The sequence below is a fragment of the Rhinoraja longicauda genome, chromosome 1, assembly GCF_053455715.1.
Source record: "Rhinoraja longicauda isolate Sanriku21f chromosome 1, sRhiLon1.1, whole genome shotgun sequence".
Taxonomy (NCBI): Eukaryota; Metazoa; Chordata; class Chondrichthyes; order Rajiformes; family Arhynchobatidae; genus Rhinoraja; species Rhinoraja longicauda.
Genome location: NC_135953.1, coordinates 65,779,195 through 65,798,284, shown reverse-complemented (window position 1 = coordinate 65,798,284; position 19,090 = coordinate 65,779,195). Strand labels below are relative to the sequence as shown.

General features: G+C 44.9%; 1 protein-coding gene across 5 annotated transcripts in view; it reads right to left on the bottom strand.

Annotated features, from left to right (window-relative positions):
- Positions 1 to 19,090, bottom strand: part of LOC144593493 (BTB/POZ domain-containing protein KCTD8-like) — a 192,177-nt gene that overhangs the window by 124,576 nt on the left and 48,511 nt on the right. The gene's annotated exons all lie outside the window — the stretch shown is intronic.

Genomic DNA, 19,090 nt, shown 5'->3' with positions numbered 1-19,090 from the left:
GTTCAGTTTCTCCCTCGACCGCAGAACCAGCCAATTTCCCTCTGGTGACACCCTCCTCCATCGAGCGGAGCTGGTCCTCACTCTTAACAACTTCTCCTCTGACTCCTCCCACTTCCTCCAAATCAACGGCGTAGCTATGGGCAGTCGCATGGGCCCCAGCCATGCCTGCCTCTTTGCAGGGTACATTGAACAATCCTTGTTCCAGGCATACTCTGGCCTTAAGCCCGTGCACTGTCTTCAGTTTAGTTTAGTTCAGTTCAGAGATACAGTGCGGAAACAGGCCCTTTGGCCCACCGAGTCCATGCTGTCCATTGATCACCCATACTGTAGCTCTAGATGAACCACTCCGTACACTCCGCAATTTAACGAAACCAATTAACCTACAAATCTGTACATCTTTGGAATGCAAGAGGAAACCAGAGCACCTGGAGAAAGCACACGGGATCACAGGGAGAACATGCAAACTCCACATAGAAAGCACCCATGGTCAGGATCGAACCCGGGTCTCTGGCACTGTGAAGCAGCTCTACTGCTGCACCACTGTGATGCCCATGAGGTAGGATTAGGATTGTGGGGTTCGTACAAGGTGGGGACCTTTGAAGATATATGTCACCCTCTTGAGATAGCATCTAATGAAGATGCTTTTGATGGGGGTGGGTGGCGCTGGGGGGTGGGTTGTGGCCAAGAAGGATGGAGTGGGTTCACCACTGCCTGCAGCCACTTGCATTCCCATGTGTTGGAAATACCCCACCAGGCCATGATCCAACTATATTGTATGCTCCAATATTGTTAAGCAAAAATAATTATGTGGGACGGCACACGAGTGTAGGTTGTAGAGCAGCTGGCTTGCAGTTCTAGTGATCTGACCTCCTGTGCTGTCTGTATGGAGTTTGCACACTCTTTTGTGAATACGTAAATTCACTGGGGTGTTCTGGTTTCCTCCCACATCCCAAAGATGTGCAGATTGATAGGTTAATAGGCCACTGTAAATTGTCCCTAGTATGTAGGTGCATGGTAAAATCTGGGTGAAGTTGATGGGAATGGAGAAAAAAAAAGAGATTAGTCTAGGATTAGTCCTAGACAAATAACTTTGCTTAACTGCCCCTCAATTACCACCCTGAACATTCACTCCCTACCTTACTGGAGCAGTGTGATATCAGTATTCACTCCCTACCTTACTGGAGCAGTGTGATATCAGATATCAGACAACCGAAGTCAACCTACCTCCACCCTCGACAAGCTACGACCCTGTCGGTCACAACTGATGACAACTGCAGCCATTTCACGTAATTTTGACGCCAAAGGGGTGTGGGTAGCGTTTCCAATCATTCTGCTTCATGACTGCCATGGAGCAACATATGATGGTATTGCTCTTACAAGAAGAACAAGCCCTGGTGCTTGCAGCGGCCCTCATGCTTAAAATTCTGTAAGACAGAAGGACAAGAAGAATGGGGAAGAAGAAGCCCAAGAAGAGGTCTGTGTGGTTGAAGCCCTTGTCCCTGAAGAGACCCAATGCAGTGCAATGTCAAAATAAATGAAAAGAGTTCGCTTTTCAATGCAGTGCAATGCTTGTGTTTGTGTTTGTTTTATTGGTCAAAATAAATGAAATTAAAATATTCGAGAGATGCCATGAGAAACTACTCTGAAATACAATAACTTCAAACATCAATCGTTTGTCAAAATATCCAAAATTCACTTTATTCAAACAAACAAAATTCTTATAAAAGGTGGATAACCGTCGTCAGCACCGGCGACAACCTAAGTCACCTGGTGACAACCTAGGACAGCGCCCACGACAGGAGACGACAACCTATGCTCATTGGTGTCAAACCAGCAGTCGCCGAAAATTTTCATGCCTTGATAAATTTCAGCGACGACCAGAAAAACGCGACAACTTTTTGGAGACTACTCACGAGCATCCCCGCGACACCCCGGCGACCGTACGGTGACAGCCTAGTCACCTGTCGTCGTCTTAAAAATCGCCGAACTGGGACGGGGCCTTAACAAAGGTCCATTGAACATTGACCACACGCTACAAGTCCCATCCTTATCTCAAACTTGTAAATATATCATGGTCCCACTATGGTTCAGGTCTAATTCCTGGAACTCTCCAGCCAACAGTACTGCCCTGGTATATTTGACACAACTATTTAGTTTAACATAGTTTAGTTTCGAGATACAGCATTTAGAAGGATGAGGGGGGATCTTATTGAAACATATAAGATAATTAGGGGATTGGACACATTAGAGGCAGGAAACATGTTCCCAATGTTGGGGGAGTCCAGAACAAGGGGCCACAGTTTAAGAATAAGGGGTAGGCCATTTAGAACGGAGATGAGGAAGAACTTTTTCAGTCAGAGAGTGGTGAAGGTGTGGAATTCTCTGCCTCAGAAGGCAGTGGAGGCCAGTTCGTTGGATGCTTTCAAGAGAGAGCTGGATAGAGCTCTTAAGGATAGCGGAGTGAGGGGGTATGGGGAGAAGGTAGTAACGGGGTACTGATTGAGAGTGATCAGCCATGATCGCATTGAATGGCGGTGCTGGCTCGAAGGGCTGAATGGCCTACTCCTGCACCTATTGTCTATTGTCTATTGTCTATTGAAACAGGGCCTTCGGCCCACTGAGCCCATGCCGACCAGCGATCCCTGTACACTAATTCCATCCTACACACTAGGAATAATTTACAGAAGCCAACTAACCTACAAAACTGCATGTATTTCACGTGGAGAACGTGTAAACTCAACACAAACAGTATCTGTCAGGATCGAACCCAGATCTCTGGCGCTGTAAGGCAGCAATTCTATCACTGTGCACCTTCTGTGCTGCCCAAAACTATCTTTTGGTTCCACTTCTATTAGGAATGGGTTATGGTTAGGAATGGGCTGTGGACTGGCCTATTAAAAATGGGCTATTAGGAATGGACTATTAGGAATGGGCTGTGGTTATTGACAATTAAACAGAATGTGACAATTTGCATCCAAAAATCAGCCACTTTGTCAATTGCTAAACGTCTTCCACACTGCCAATTTAGCCATAAATTCTATATGCACTCCAAATATATGCTCTCCAAATACCTATTCTGCCTTCTAACACATTCAGCCTCTGGAGAAATCAAAGTAGTGACATTTCCCTTACAAATGACACAATGGAGGCCAATTGTGTTTTCAAAAATATCACTCAATTAACTTTACCAGATTACCATTCACATTTCATGTTTATTTAAGAGCTTTCAAGTTCCATATTATACTGTATGATCTTAGCCATTGACATGTTAACACACAGAACATAGAAAATAGAACATTGTAGCAGAGAAACAGGCCCTTAGGCCCACCATGTCTGTGTCAATAATGATGCAAATTTAAGATGAGCACATCTGCCTGCACAAGTCCTTATCCCTCTATTCCTTGCGTGTTTGAGTGTCTGTCTAAATGTCTCTTAAATGCTGCTACTGTACCTGTATTTACCATTTCTCCTGGCAACATGTTCCAGGCACCTACCATTCTCTGTGTGAAACATTTGCCTTGCAGATCTCCTTCAAACTTTTCCTTCTCACCATAAACCTATCCTCTCTAATATTTTACATTTGCACGGCAGCGGCTGACTAGCAGTCTGTCCGTCTTTTTTTCCCCTTTTTTTGTTGTGTGTCGGTGTTGGGATGGTTTTTATATATTTTTTTTCGGTTGTGTATGTGTGGGAGGGGGTGGTGGTGTGGGTGTGGGGGGGGGGGAACTTTTCTCTGCCTCACGGCGCGGGGTGCGGCTCGGCTGCGGGGCCTAACATCGCCCGCTGCGGCTCGGCCGCTGGACTTTACATCGCCCGGTGCGGCTTGGCCGCTGGACTTTACATCCCGGTGCGGCTTGGCCGCTGGACTTAACAGTGCCCGGTGCAGCTCGGCTGCGGGGCTTAACATCGCCCGGTGCAGCTCGGCTGCGGGACTTTTCACCGCTGGTGCGGCTCGGCTGCGGGACTTAACAGTGCCTGGTGCGGCTCGGCTGCGGGACTTAACAGTGCCCGGTGCGGCTCGGCTGCGGGACTTAACATCGCCCGGTGCAGCTCGGCTGCGGGGCTTTTCATCGCTGGTGCGGCTCGGCTGCGGACTTGACATCGCCCGGTGCGGCTCGACCACGGGACTTAGCTGCGCAAGGCTTGGTCGCGGGCCTTTCATCGCCCGGTTCGGCCGCGAGACATTTCAGCGCCCGGTGCGGGGACTGTGCGGGTCGGTCGGGGACAAGCTGTCTGTCCGTGGGCGTGGGGAAGAGAGTGGAAGTTTTGTTGCCTCCATCACAGTGAGGGGGTGTTTGGAGTCACTGTGATGGACGTTTGTGTTGGGGTTATGTGTCTTGTGTTCTTTTTTTTCTTTTTTTTTCTATGACTGCTATGTAGTTTCGTTCCGTACTTCGGTACCGAACGACAAATAAAGCTCTGTTATACCTGTTATACCTGTTATAAAAAAAGACTCTGACCGTCTATTGTTATCTGCACTCTCCAAATTTTATTGTTTGTTTACCTGAAGAAGTGGGGCTTCTCGGACTCTGACAAATGCAACTGTGGAGAGCTGCAGACAATAGTCACCTACTGACTTGCAGCGGAGAGGAATGCACTGCGGACGATCTCCACAGAGGCACAGGTGTGGCACTGGCTGTGGCAAAGTGATGGCAGAACGTCGTCTGAAACACGAGCGAATTGTTTGCTTGTTTTGTATGTGTGCATAAAACTGAACTCTTTTTTCTTATTTATTACATTGTTTACAGTGCACTATGTTTACCTATTCTGTTGTGCTGCTGTAAGTAAGAATTTCATTGTTCTGGGACATCTGTATATTACAAAAACTCTCATCGTGTTTATTCCGTATGTTTGTTCCTTTGTTTCTTTGTGCGGTTCTTTCTTCGTGCGGTTTTCATCCACAAAAAAATGGTATATGATAGCGTGGCAATTTAAGGATCACCTTACTCACCTTTGTGCTGGGGGGTGTTTAACACAAGTTTCATTCAAATTGGTCTTATATTTTTAAATTTAGAGTGATTTTAAAGTTTAAAAATTGCCGACAGTGTATGACGTCACAATGGGACCCGCCTGAGTGATGGCCAATGAGGGAGGGGGGCCACGATGACCACGGGGGTGGGATCCGCCAGAGTGACGGGAGTGGCGGCCAATGAGGGGGTGGCTGTGGGACGATGAGCTGCCGCTAACTCACCCATTCCATCCTCCCTAACCCCCCTCCTGCCTTCCCCCCACTCACCCACTCCTTCCCCCCTCAACCCCCCCTCCTCCCCTGCCCCCTCACCCACTCACCCTCTCCATCCCCCCTCAACCCCCCCTTATCCCTCAACCCCCCCCCCCCTCACCCACTCACCGGCTCACCCTCTCCAACCCGCTGGGAGGACGAGCTGCACTTTTGACGTTAGTCCGCGCCTGCGATGTTGCAAATGGCAGCAACCAGTAGCGAGCCGCAGCTCGCTTCTGGCCACATGAGGGGGGATGGAGTGGTTGAGTGAGTAAGGGGGGCGGGGGGGTAGGGGAGGGGGGAGATAAGGGGGGTTGAGGGGGGGATGGAGTTGGGTGAGTGGGTGAGTGAGTGAGTGAGGGAGGGGGAGGGGGAGGGCGAGGGTTGAGAGGGGATGGAGTGGGTGAGTGGAGGGGAGGGGGGTTCAGGGGGGTGGAGTGGGTGAGTGGGAGGGAGAGAAGGAGTGGGGGATAATAGGGGTTGAGGAGGGATGGAGTTGGGTGAGTGAGTGAGTGAGTGAGTGAGTGAGTGAGTGAGTGAGTGAGTGAGTGAGTGAGTGAGTGAGTGAGTGAGTGAGTGAGTGAGTGAGTGAGTGAGTGAGTGAGTGAGTGAGTGAGTGAGTGAGTGAGTGAGTGGATGGGGAGGGTTGATGGGGGATGGAGTGGGTTAGTGGGGGGAGGGAAGGGGGATTTCAAGGAGGATGGAGTGGGTGAGTGGGAGGGAGGGGAGGAGTGGGGGATAACAGGGGTTGAGGGGGGATGGAGTGGGTGAGTGGGTGGAAGGGGAGGAGAGGGGTTCAGGGGGGCTGGTGGGTGAGTGGGGGGAGGGGAGGAGTGGGGGATAAGGGGGGTTCATGGGGGATGGAGTGGGTGGGTGTGGGGGGCGGGAGGGGGGAGTGGGGGAGGTGATGGTGCTGGATCAATGCAGCAGAGGTTTGGGGCCAATGAGGGGGAGGGGGCTGCTGAGCCCACGGGCTGCCGCTAACTTTAATAGATGCGCTCCCCCCCAGTTGGGAGGACCGGCGCCCATCCCGGAGTACCCTGTGCCTGACCTTCCTCCCATGGTGCAGTGCGGGTCCAACAAGATGGTCGTCGCCGCTGTTCACCCGCCTATGGCCCCAGGCGACACTCCCCGTTCGGCAACGGGCTTCGTCAGTTGGAGAGGGTTGCCGGGCCCGCAGGATCGTCAGTTGGGGGAGGGTTGCCCCAGGAAAGGCCCGCAGGAGAAATTTGGACCCAACAGGTCCACCTCAGTCTAATATGACAATAAAACACACTTGACTTTTGACACTTGACTCAGCCCTCGGTTTTCAAAACTCCAGAGACAACGATTATAATTCATCCCTCCCCTTATAGCTAATAAACATTTTAGTCTGAAGGAGAGTCCTGACCCAAATCATCATCTGTTCATTCCCCCCACAGATGCTGTCTGACTATTGAGTTCCTCCAGCAATTTGTTTTTGCTCAAGTTTCCAGCATATGTAGTTTATGTCTCCAGCTAATATATTCCAGGCTAACACAAAGTCTTTGATTATTTATTTTAAATGGGCTAATGATTTTTTAAATCAATGATTTTCCACATAAACTTAGTCTAAATGCTCCAACTAATAACTAAAAATGATGAAAGTCAGGCTATTTTTTAGCAATTACTGCTTTTTGCTGAAAAGCTTTCATTAACAGATGGTAATTTCTCTCGTACCCATTATGGGAAGCAAGTTTTGGCAATTATCTGGAAGCTTTAATTACCTTTAATTCCAAATAAAATGTGACTATGATACCTAATTAGAAGCTGATGCCATAAATCAATCAGTATTGAATAACCGAAATTAACTCCGGGACGGTTAAGATGCTGAAAATGAACTTCAGACATGTTAACAATACAGCACTTTGTGACCTATCCATGTTCTCCAGAGATGCTGCCTGGCTCGCTAAGTTACTGCAGCATTTTGAGACATCAATGTTCTCCAAAGATGCTGCCTGACCTGCTGAGGCTATGACCTCTGGTCCTACACTCTCCGACCAGTGGAAGTATCCTTTCCACATCCACTCTATGTATGACTCTCTATGTACTTGCAACTGTATGTTATGCATAAACTAGAGAGCGGTCCTGAACTACCATCTGCCTCATTGGAGATCCTCGGACTATCTTTAATCAGTCTTTACTGGACTTGCACGAGACATTATTCCCTTTATCCTGTATCTGTACACTGTGGACAGCTCAATTGTAATCATGTATAGCCTTTTCGCTGACTGGTTAACTCACAACAAAAAGCTTTTCACTGTACCTCAGCACATGTGACAATAAACTAAACTAAACTAAGCTAAACTAAACAAAACTAAAATCATGCATAAAACAGGTGTTACATGTGTTTTGGAGTGTTGATGCCCAGTTGCAGGGGAAATCCAATGCATTAGGAAAGTCGACCAGACACTTACTGTCAGGATTCACTCTACAGTGAAGTTTTTGTTTACACAGAGGGTGGTGAGTGCCTGGAACACACTGCCAGAGGTGGTGGTGGGGGCAGATATAATTGTGACGTTCAAGAGGTTTTTAGATAGGCACATGGATTCACAGGGAATGGAGGGATATGGATCATCTGAAGGCAGTTATCTTGGCATCATGTTCAGCACAGACAATGTGGACCGAAAGGCCTGTTGCAGTGCTGTACTTATCTATCTTTTATGTACAGACATTTAAGTCATACAGTAATACAGCACAGAAACAGGCCCTTTGTCCCAATATGCTAATGTCATCAAATACTGATCTATACTAATCTCATTTACCTGTAACTAGACTGAATCCTTCTATGCCATGCAATTAAAGTGCTTACCAGAAATATATTAAATGTTGTGAGTAAAACTGCATTTCAGGGACATGATGAGATCATCACCATCCATCCACTCTGCATATATCTAACCTATTGACAGAGATTGGATTGTAAGTTGTCAACCCACAGCCTTGGGTTGTTCACACAGCATAAATCAAGGACTGTGAAGCAATATATGAATGATAAGAATACTTGCTGGGATATAGATTTTAGTTTCACAGCCTTTCCCACATTGGTTCTGAAGAGCTGCCCTTTAGCTGTCAGGCTGCACTGAGACCGCAGGGCTTGGGCACTGGATGGTGCACTCTGTAGACTCCGCCGTACAGCTCAGCAGCTCAGTACAGTGGCTGTGAAGCTGTCCGATCATGCCACTGACCTGAGTGACCTGCCCAATAGCACAAGAACACCACCTAACCCTTCACCCTGCCTCCAATCCCTCTCACCCCACCCTTGCCCCCTTTGCCACAGTCCCCCCTCTTCTTCTCACTGAGGCTGCTAACAATAAATAAAATGCAGATCTTCCAGATCAACTTAATTTAAACTCAATGCTTGCATATTATATACCATGGCTTCAGAGGGACAATGCCAGGTATAGCATGCAAAAGGAGGCTTTTCATTGCATCTGCATGTGATAATGACAAACCAATACCAATGTCAATATTTCATTCTTATTCTATGACTCAATCAGCAAAACGTAATGGCTTCTGATTCACTGCAGCAGACGCAATGCCTCAATTTCAAAAATAAATTGTTAATCAGCAAAAAGCAACAATTATGCTGCATGGATTTTCTTGAGTACAGTTTGATTGTAACATTAATTAAAGACTCAAAATATAATCAACTATATAAATGATTTGGATGAGAACGTACAAGGCATGATTACCAAGTTTGCAGATGATACTAAAGTGGATGGTATTGTAGAAAGTAAACATGGTTATCAAAATAGCAGCAGGATCTTAATCGGTTGGGCAGGTGGTCTGAGGAATGGTTGATGGAATTTAATACAGAAAAGTGTGAGGTGTGGCATTTTTGGGAAGTCTAACAAAGGCAGGACCAACACAGTGAATTATAGGTCTCTGGGGGAGTGTTGCAGAGCAGAGGGATCTGTGAATGTATGTACATAGTTCCTTGGAAAGTGGCATCATTTTAGATAGGGTGGTCAAGAAGGCTTTCAGCACATTGGCCTTTATCAGTCAATGAGTAGAGAAGTTGGGAAGTCATGTTACAGTTGGATAAGACATTGATGAGGTCACATTTAAGGTATTGTGTTCAGTTTTCGTCACCATGTTATAGGAAAGATATTGTCAAGCTGGAACAGATGTAGAGAAGATTTACGCGGTTGTCACCAGGATTCGAGGGCCTGAGCGAGAGGGGGAGGTTGAGCAGGCTGGGACTCTATTCCTTGAAATGCAGGAGGATGAGGGGCGATCTTATAGAGGTGTACAAAATCATGAGGAATAGATTGGATAAATGTCCAGTCTATTGCCCAGAGGAGGGGAATTGAGAACAAGAGGACAACGATTTAAGGTGAGGGTAATAATTCCTGAAGGATAACTTTTGTACACAAAGAATGGTAGGTACATGGAACGACCTGCCGTTGGAGGTAGTTGTGGCAGGTACTATCATAATGAGACATCTTGACAGGTACATGGATAGAAAGGTTTATGGGCCAAGCACGAGCAGGTGGGACTAGTGTAGATGGGGCATGTTGGTCAGCGTGGGCGTTTAACCGAAGGGTCTGTTTCTACGCTGTATGACTCTCTGTGACTCTCTTTATGACTCTAACTCACCCCACCATTGATGTCACAAAACAGCACTTTAACATCATCTGATAATCCTGGAACTGTACCATTGCAAACACTCCAGATTGAGTCAAAAGATACGGCAGAATTGTGAAAGGTCAATAGTTATGTGAATACTTCAAGGTAACTTTCATTATGTCGGTGTACTGAATTTGATGACAAATCAATTTTAGAGGCTCACTATTTCATTGATCAACTATCATTTCTACTAAAGACACAGGAAATCGCAGATGCTGAAATGTTGATCCAAGCACAAAGTGTTGGAGTTACTCAAAGGGTTAGGCAGCATCTGTGGAGGGAATGGACAGGTGGAAATTTTGGGTCGGACCTTTCTTCGATTAGTGTGGGGAGAAAACTGAACAAGAGAGATGGAGGCGTGAAAAACCTGACTAGTGATAGGTGGATACAGATATGGGGTTTGATTGGCAGATCGGTGGAGTAAGTGACAAAGGTTAGACTTGAAACTGAGACAAAAGGGTTTCAGAAAAGGGGAGAAGATGAGGAGTGAAATGTACTGCCAGAGGGAGGGATATGGGTGGGAGAGGATGGGGGGAGGAAAAAGAGGGGGGATAAAAGGGAAATGGGAATCTTTTTTGAAATGCCATCTGCCATTTCCTCCACAGATGTTGCCTAACCCATTGAGTTACATTGTGTTTTGATCAAGATGCCAGCATCTGCAGTTTCTTGTGTCTCTAGTAGAAGTGATCATTGATCAATAAAATAGGGAACCTCTAACATTGGAGCCCCACGAAGGCAACAACTGGTGGTGACAGTAAGGAACAAGAGTTTAAAACCTGGCACTGATAAAAAAATATTAGAATTTTGTACTAACTTTTAATGTGTAGGAAGGAACTGCTGATGCTAGTTTAAACCGAAGTTATACACAAAAAGCTGGAGTAACTCAGCAGGACAGGCAGCATCTCTGGAAAGAAGGAATGGGTGATGTTTCAGGTGTGAAGAAGGGTCTCAACCTGAAACGTCAACCATCTCCAGGACTTCACTATGCACCAGAATCCACCAGATCAAAGATAACAGTTTTGATAGTAATCACAGGTAAGATATATTTTCATTACAAATTGGCATGGCATAACACCTGCTTAACAAATTATTATTGTACACATTACTTTGATTGTGCTACATTTACACTTCATTATGTTAATATTATTTCATATCTCACAGGGCCATGTTATAAAGAAGCTTCTGTTAATTAATTGAGTCTATTAATGAATTTCACAGTTGAAACAGTATACAGAGATAATAAAATATTTCATGCTTAATTGCTTTCATTAACTATTTAAATAATCTCAGCAGTGATTCATTATAGTCTTCCTATACCTCGTTTCCAATTGCTTGAATCATAAGCATAGCATTCTGGCTTGCCACTTCAGTACAATATTCAGGGAGTGTTATAATACTGTTCATAAAACTCTTCCATTGATGAACTGGACCCCGTCTGCTCGCTCAAGTAGAAACAAAAGATTTCAAGCTGCTAAATTTGAAAAGAACAGGGAAGTTATTTCCTTGAATAACCTCACTTGTCATGTTACGTAATCATTATTGTATGACTGCTTGGTTGCTGCTTATTTTACCTTAGAACAATGATGCACTTTATAATTGCTTTGGTGAGAACAAGGGGCCACAGTTTAAGAATAAGGGGTAGGCCATTTAGAACAGAGATGAGGAAGAACTTTTTCAGTCAGAGAGTGGTGAAGGTGTGGAATTCTCTGCCTCAGAAGGCAGTGGAGGCCAGTTCATTGGATGCTTTCAAGAGAGAGCTGGATAGAGCTCTTAAGGATAGCGGAGTGAGGGGGTATGGGGAGAAGGCAGGAACGGGGTACTGATTGAGAGTGATCAGCCATGATCGCATTGAATGGCGGTGCTGGCTAGAAGGGCTGAATGGCCTACTCCTGCACCTATTGTCTATTGTCTATTGTCTATTGTCTATTGTGACATTTTGAAAAAGAAATGAAAGATACAGTGTGAAGGAAGCCCTTTCATTAAATGATCCTCGAGGAGAGAAAAGGAACACAACTGGAATGGGATGGAACTTATCGACCATGTCAAGTCACACATGCTTACCAATGACATATTGATAAACCACACTAACCTTTTGTGGATCTGCTGGTGGTGATTTGCGGAAGTGTAAACTTTGTATTCTGGCCCCAGCAACTTCCAGCACCAAAAGTAGCCAAATAAAAGTTGGCAAACAACAAAGTCATGCTCGGTAGACTTTGTTGGCTGTCAAGCACTCAGTAGCTGTTAAAAAAAATCAATCAAACTGATCTTAAAAATGTAAGAAATAAGAAAGTAAATTAAATAATTTAACATTGTTAAAATACGTAAGCAAACACAACTAATTTAAAATAAAATGTAAATTGCTTTATCCTTAATCTTCTTTGCAGTTTTTAAGGTGAGTAGGGAAAGATTAAGGTGAGAGGGGAAAGATTTAATAGGAATCTGAGGGGCAACTTTTTCCACACAGAGGGAATAAGCTGCCCAAGGAAGTGATTGTGGCAAGTACAATAACAATATTTAGAAGACATTTGGACAGATACATGGATAGGAAAGGTTCACAGGGATATGGGTCAAATACAGACAAACAAGGTTCACAGGGATATGGGTCAAATGGGACTAGCTTATATAGCCATCTTACAGCATGGATGAGTTGGGCAAAAGGACGTGTTTAGTTTAATGTCACGTGTACCGAGGTACAGTGAAAAGCTTTTGTTGCATGCTAGTCAGTCAGCGGAAAGACTATAAATGATTACAATTGAGCCATCCACAGTCTATAGATACATGATAAAGGGAATAATGTTTAGTGTGCCCAGTAGAGTCTGATTAAAGTCCGAGGGTCTTCAGTGAGGTAGATAGTAGGTCAGGACCTCTCTCTAGTTGTTAGTTCCAAGCTGCATGACTCTATAGTAATTAAGTCAAAGAGTCATGCAGTACAGAAATAGGATCTTTGGCACACCATTCCCATACAGACATCAAGTATCCATCCTTACTAATCCCATTTACCAGAACGGTCCATGGTCTTCTACATCTTGGTAATTCAAATCTTCATGTGAGGGTCTCTGCTCCACCACCGTTCAGGCGGTTTGTTCCAGTTTCCATCCACCCTCTGGTAAAATAAAATCAGAACCCTTCTAAATCCACCACCCCTTACCCTTGACTTATGTTCACTAATGTTAGGCATCTCAGCCACGGGGGAAAATTGCTTACTATTAACCCAATGTGTGCCCTTCATAATTTATTACATGTCTTTCAGGTCCCCTCTCAGGAGGCAGGAGAATGGGGTTGGGAGGGAAAGATAGATCCGCCATGATTGAATGACGGAGTAGACTAGATGGGCCAAAAGGCCTACATCTGCTCCTATGACTTATGGACTTATGTTCATCTGCTACAAGGAATTTAAACTTAAACTATTCAGTCTCCTCTCATAACTGAAATGCTCCACCCCAGGCAAAACACTCTGATGAATCTTATCTGTGCCCTCTACATCCATCATTTTCCACAGAGCAATGACAAAAACTATAAATGGTACTCCAGCTGTGGTTTAACCAACATTTTATTAAGGTTCTAGAATAGTGCTTATCTAAAATGGCCAAGCTAGGCGAGGCCAGAAGATTAACTCTCATTGGTTTCTTGGACAGCATGATGAGTCTATATCTACCTATATAGATACTTTCAGAAATTGTTGCATACCAAGATCCCTCTTTTCCCAATTCTTCCTCGAAACATCGAACCATGTATGTTCTATTTTTGGGAGTTCTCCCAATGTGCACCACCTCAGACCACTGGAAATTAAATTCCATTTACCATTGCTCTGCCCAATTTACAAATGAACCTAGCCTAGAGATTGCAAAAAGTCAAGTGCGGTCAAACCTTTAGCCCAAGACTGTCCTCTTCACCATCAACACCACTATCGCCATTTTTTCAGTTATGTACAAACTGTTAGCGAAGTAGAACATTGTGCAATCATCAGCAAACATCTCAAATTCTGACCATATGATGGCTGAAAGGTTAATAATGAAGCATCCGGAGATGGTTGAACCTAAGACATTGTGGTGAGAAATTTTAGCAATTTTGTCCTGGCAGGTGGAATATAGAAACAAGGACAGTCTGAAGAAGGGTCTTGACCCAGAACATCACCTATCCATGTTCTCTAAAGATGCTGCCTGACCTGCTGAGTTACTCCAGGAGTGATTGATTTCCAACAATCATAACTATTTTCCTTTGCGCAAAATATTACTCCATCCATTAAGGTATTTTAGATTTGACGCCTATTGACTTCAGTACTACCAGGGCTTCTAATGTAACACTTGATCAAATATTGCCTTGATGTCAAGAGCAGTAATCTCACCCCTGGAATTCAATTTTTTGGTCCATGAACCTTAGCTGGAATGAGATCTGGAACTGAATGATTTCAGTTAAACCAAAAATAGGCATTTTTGGTTGAGTATTTCTTAATGACTGCTTCAATTAATATGTTGATAAATGAGAGTTAACTGATTGGACTTTCGTTCGCCAGGTTAAATTGCCTTCCTTTTTGTATCCAGGAAATGTTCCACATTAGACAATAGACAATAGACAATAGACAATAGGTGCAGGAGTAGGCCATTCAGCCCTTCGAGCCAGCACCGCCATTCAATGCGATCATGGCTGATCACTCAATCAGTACCCCGTTCCTGCCTTCTCCCCATACCCCCTCACTCCGCTATCCTCAAGAGCTCTATCCAGCTCTCTCTTGAAAGCATCCAACGAACTGGCCTCCACTGCCTTCTGAGGCAGAGAATTCCACACCTTCACCACCCTCTGACTGAAAAAGTTCTTCCTCATCTCCGTTCTAAATGGCCTACCCCTTATTCTCAAACTGTGGCCCCTTGTTCTGGACTCCCCTAACATTGGAAACATGTTATCTGCCTCTAATGTGTCCAATCCCCTAATTATCTTATATGTTTCAATAAGATCCCCCCTCATCCTTCTAAATTCCAGTGTATACAAGCCCAATCGCTCCAGCCTTTCAACATACGACAGTCCCGCCATTCCGGGAATTAACCTAGTGAACCTACGCTGCACGCCCTCCATAGCAAGAATATCCTTCCTCAAATTTGGAGACCAAAACTGCACACAGTACTCCAGGTGCGGTCTCACCAGGGCCCGGTACAACTGTAGAAGGACCTCTTTGCTCCTATACTCAACTCCTCTTGTTACGAAGGCCAACATTCCATTGGCTTTCTTCACTGCCTGCTGTACCTGCATGCTTCCTTTCATTGACTGATGCACTAGGACACCCAGATCTCGTTGAACTCCCCCTCCTCCTAACTTGACACCATTCAGATAATAATCTGCCTTTCTATTCTTACTTCCAAAGTGAATAACCTCACACTTATCTACATTAAACTGCATCTGCCATGTATCCGCCCACTCACACAACCTGTCCAAGTCACCCTGCAGCCTTATTGCATCTTCCTCACAATTCACACTACCCCCCAACTTAGTATCATCTGCAAATTTGCTAATGGTACTTTTAATCCCTTCGTCTAAGTCATTAATGTATATCGTAAATAGCTGGGGTCCCAGCACCGAACCTTGCGGTACCCCACTGGTCACTGCCTGCCATTCCGAAAGGGACCCATTTATCCCCACTCTTTGCTTTCTGTCTGTCAACCAATTTTCTATCCATGTCAGTACCCTACCCCCAATACCATGTGCCCTAATTTTGCCCACTAATCTCCTATGTGGGACCTTGTCGAAGGCTTTCTGAAAGTCGAGGTACACCACATCCACTGACTCTCCCTTGTCAATTTTCCTAGTTACATCCTCAAAAAATTCCAGTAGATTTGTCAAGCATGATTTCCCCTTCGTAAATCCATGCTGACTCGGAATGATCCCGTTACTGCTATCCAAATGCTCAGCAATTTCGTCTTTTATAATTGACTCCAGCATCTTCCCCACCACTGATGTCAGACTAACTGGTCTATAATTCCCCGTTTTCTCTCTCCCTCCTTTCTTAAAAAGTGGGATAACATTTGCTATCCTCCAATCCACAGGAACTGATCCTGAATCTATAGAACATTGAAAAATGATCTCCAATGCTTCCACTATTTCTAGAGCCACCTCCTTAAGTACTCTGGGATGCAGACATTCAGGCCCTGGGGATTTATCAGCCTTCAGTCCCATCAGTCTACCCAAAACCATTTCCTGCCTAATGTGGATTTCCTTCAGTTCCTCCATCACCCTAGGTTCTCCGGCCCCTAGAACATTTGGGAGATTGTGTGTATCTTCCTCAGTGAAGACAGATCCAAAGTAACGGTTTAACTCGTCTGCCATTTCTTTGTTCCCCATAATAAATTCCCCTGCTTCTGTCTTCAAGGGACCCACATTTGCCTTGACTATTTTTTTCCTCTTCACGTACCTAAAAAAACTTTTGCTATCCTCCTTTATATTATTGGCTAGTTTACCCTCGTACCTCATCTTTTCTCCCCGTATTGCCTTTTTAGTTAACTTTTGTTGCTCTTTAAAAGAGTCCCAATCCTCTGTCTTCCCACTCTTCTTTGCTATGTTATACTTCCTCTCCTTAATTTTTATGCTGTCCCTGACTTCCCTCGTCAGCCACAGGTGTCTCTTACTCCCCTTAGAGTCTTTCCACCTCTTTGGAATAAATTGATCCTGCAACCTCTGCATTATTCCCAGGAATACCTGCCATTGCTGTTCTACCGTCTTCCCTGCTAGGGCCTCCTTCCAATCAATTTTGGCCAGCTCCCGCCTCATGCCTCTGTAATCCCCTTTGCTATACTGTAATACCGACACTTCCGATTTTCCCTTCTGCCTTTCCATTTGCAGAGTAAAACTTATCATGTTGTGATCACTGCCTCCTAATGGCTCTTTTACCTCTAGTCCCCTTATCAGATCAGGATCATTACACAACACTAAATCCAGAATTGCCTTCTCCCTGGTAGACTCCAGTACAAGCTGTTCTAAGAATCCATCTCGAAGGCACTCTACAAACTCTCTTTCCTGGGGTCCATTTCCAACCTGATTTTCCCAGTCTACCTGCATGTTGAAATCTCCCATAACCACAGTAGCATTACATTTTTGACACGCCAATTTTATCTCCTGATTCAACTTGCACCCTATGTCGAGGCTACTGTTTGGGGGCCTATAGATAACTCCCATTAGGGTCTTTTTACCCTTACAATTTCTCATTTCTATCCATACTGATTCAACATCTCCTGATTCTATGTCACACCTTGCAAGGGAATGAATATCATTCCTTACCATCAGAGCAACCCCACCCCCTCTGCCCACCTGTCTGTCTTTTCTATACGTTGTGTACCCCTGGATATTCAGTTCCCAGCCCTGGTCCTCTTGTAACCATGTCTCAGTGATCCCTACAACATCATACTTGCCCATGACTAACTGAGCCTCAAGCTCATCCACTTTATTTTTTATACTACGCGCATTTAAGTACAACACTTTAACTTCTGTATTTACCTCCTCTCTCACATCGTTCACAATTGGCCCTGCCCTTAATTTCTTTTCCGCTCTAGAACTTCTGTTCCCATTCTTCCGAGAGTCTTTTGCAATATCTCCTGTATTCCCTTTTACCTCATCTTCATATTCACAATTTGTTAACCCCTCCCCCCCACTACTTAGTTTAAAGCCACAGGTGTCACACTAGCAAACCTGCCTGCCAGAATGTTTGTCCCCCTGCTGTTAAGATGCAACCCGTCCCTTTTGTACAAGTCACCCCTAGCCCAGAAGAGATCCCAGTGGTCCAGAAATCGAAATCCCTGCTCTCTGCACCAGCCCCTCAGCCATAAATTCATACCCTCTATCTCTCTGTTCCTGGCCTCACCAGCACGAGGTACCGGTAGCAGTCCAGAGATAACCACCTTCGACGTCCTACTTCTCAGTGCTTTTCCCAACTCTCTAAACTCCCGCTGTAGCACCTCCTTCCTCTTCCGCCCGACGTCATTCGTGCCCACGTGCACAACGACTTCAGGTTGATCGCCTTCCCTCACTAGGATTTTCTGAAGCCGGTCTGTGATGTGTTGAACCCTGGCACCAGGGAGGCAACAGACCATCCTCAAGTCCCTCCTGCTGCCACAGAATCTTCTGTCCGTCCCTCGGACTATGGAGTCACCGACCACTACGGCTCTTCCAGACTTCGGTCTCCCCTGTCGAGTATCCTTGCCAACAGGTCCGCCACATTGTTGGGTAAATACCAGTATTGTAGCTTTGCTGGAATCGCTTGGCTGGAGGTGAAGCTATTCTGGGAACACATGTCTTCAGTGCACGCTGAGATGTTGTCTTGGCTGGATCCAATGCTTACAGACATTTATTTTTTTCACTTAGAGTCAATATTTAATTCTCTGGGGTGGGTCTTGAACTCTCAATCACCGATCTCCAAAGCAAAATTACTGTTATTTGAGTCACTTGCAGTTGTTAGCTACTGCTATTATTTTCTGGTTTGCATTTAGTAATGTAGATTGTTTGACAACAAGCACGGAAACCTCGCAAAATTGATCCTACTATTTAACTAGGAACAGCTCCTCAAAGAAAATAATCTGCTATCCCAACGTATCTTCACAGTTTCTGGAAGAAATATTTGACCACACTTGATTTTTTGCACTCTCGGCTAGGTTTGGATGACTATTACATAGTAGGTTAGGAATTAATACTAGAAGCTTTCTGCTCACATTTCTTTGGAGTTATTTGAGCTTCAATGACAACAAATGTTCAGATATGAAAGGCCGGGTTAACTTTGTTCTTTCAGTCATGGGGGGGGGGGGGGGGGGAGCGTTTTCTCCTTAATGTTATAAAATTCAACAGTGCGTAATATTTTCCAATGGGTTCTCAAAATCTGATTTTGATCCTTTCATCTGAACTAGCACAATTGGGTCCAGTATTTGAAAAACAGCTTCCTCCCCTCTGTTAGCAGGCTTCTGAACAGTCTGAACTGAAGCTCTGTAAAATGAGAATTATTTTTTGCACTCTATCTTCCTCTTCACTCTATCTACTGCAGGGAAAAGAGCGGCAGATGCTGGTTTACTCCAGCATTTTGTGCCGACCTTCGATTGTGTCTATTGCACTTGGGTTTCACTTGATTGTGTTTATGTGTAGTATACCTGATATGTTTGGATGGCATGCAAAATAAAGCAAAATAAAGCATTTGCAGTATCCCAGTACACTTGATGATAATAAATCTAAATTTAATCCTGATACCGATTGACT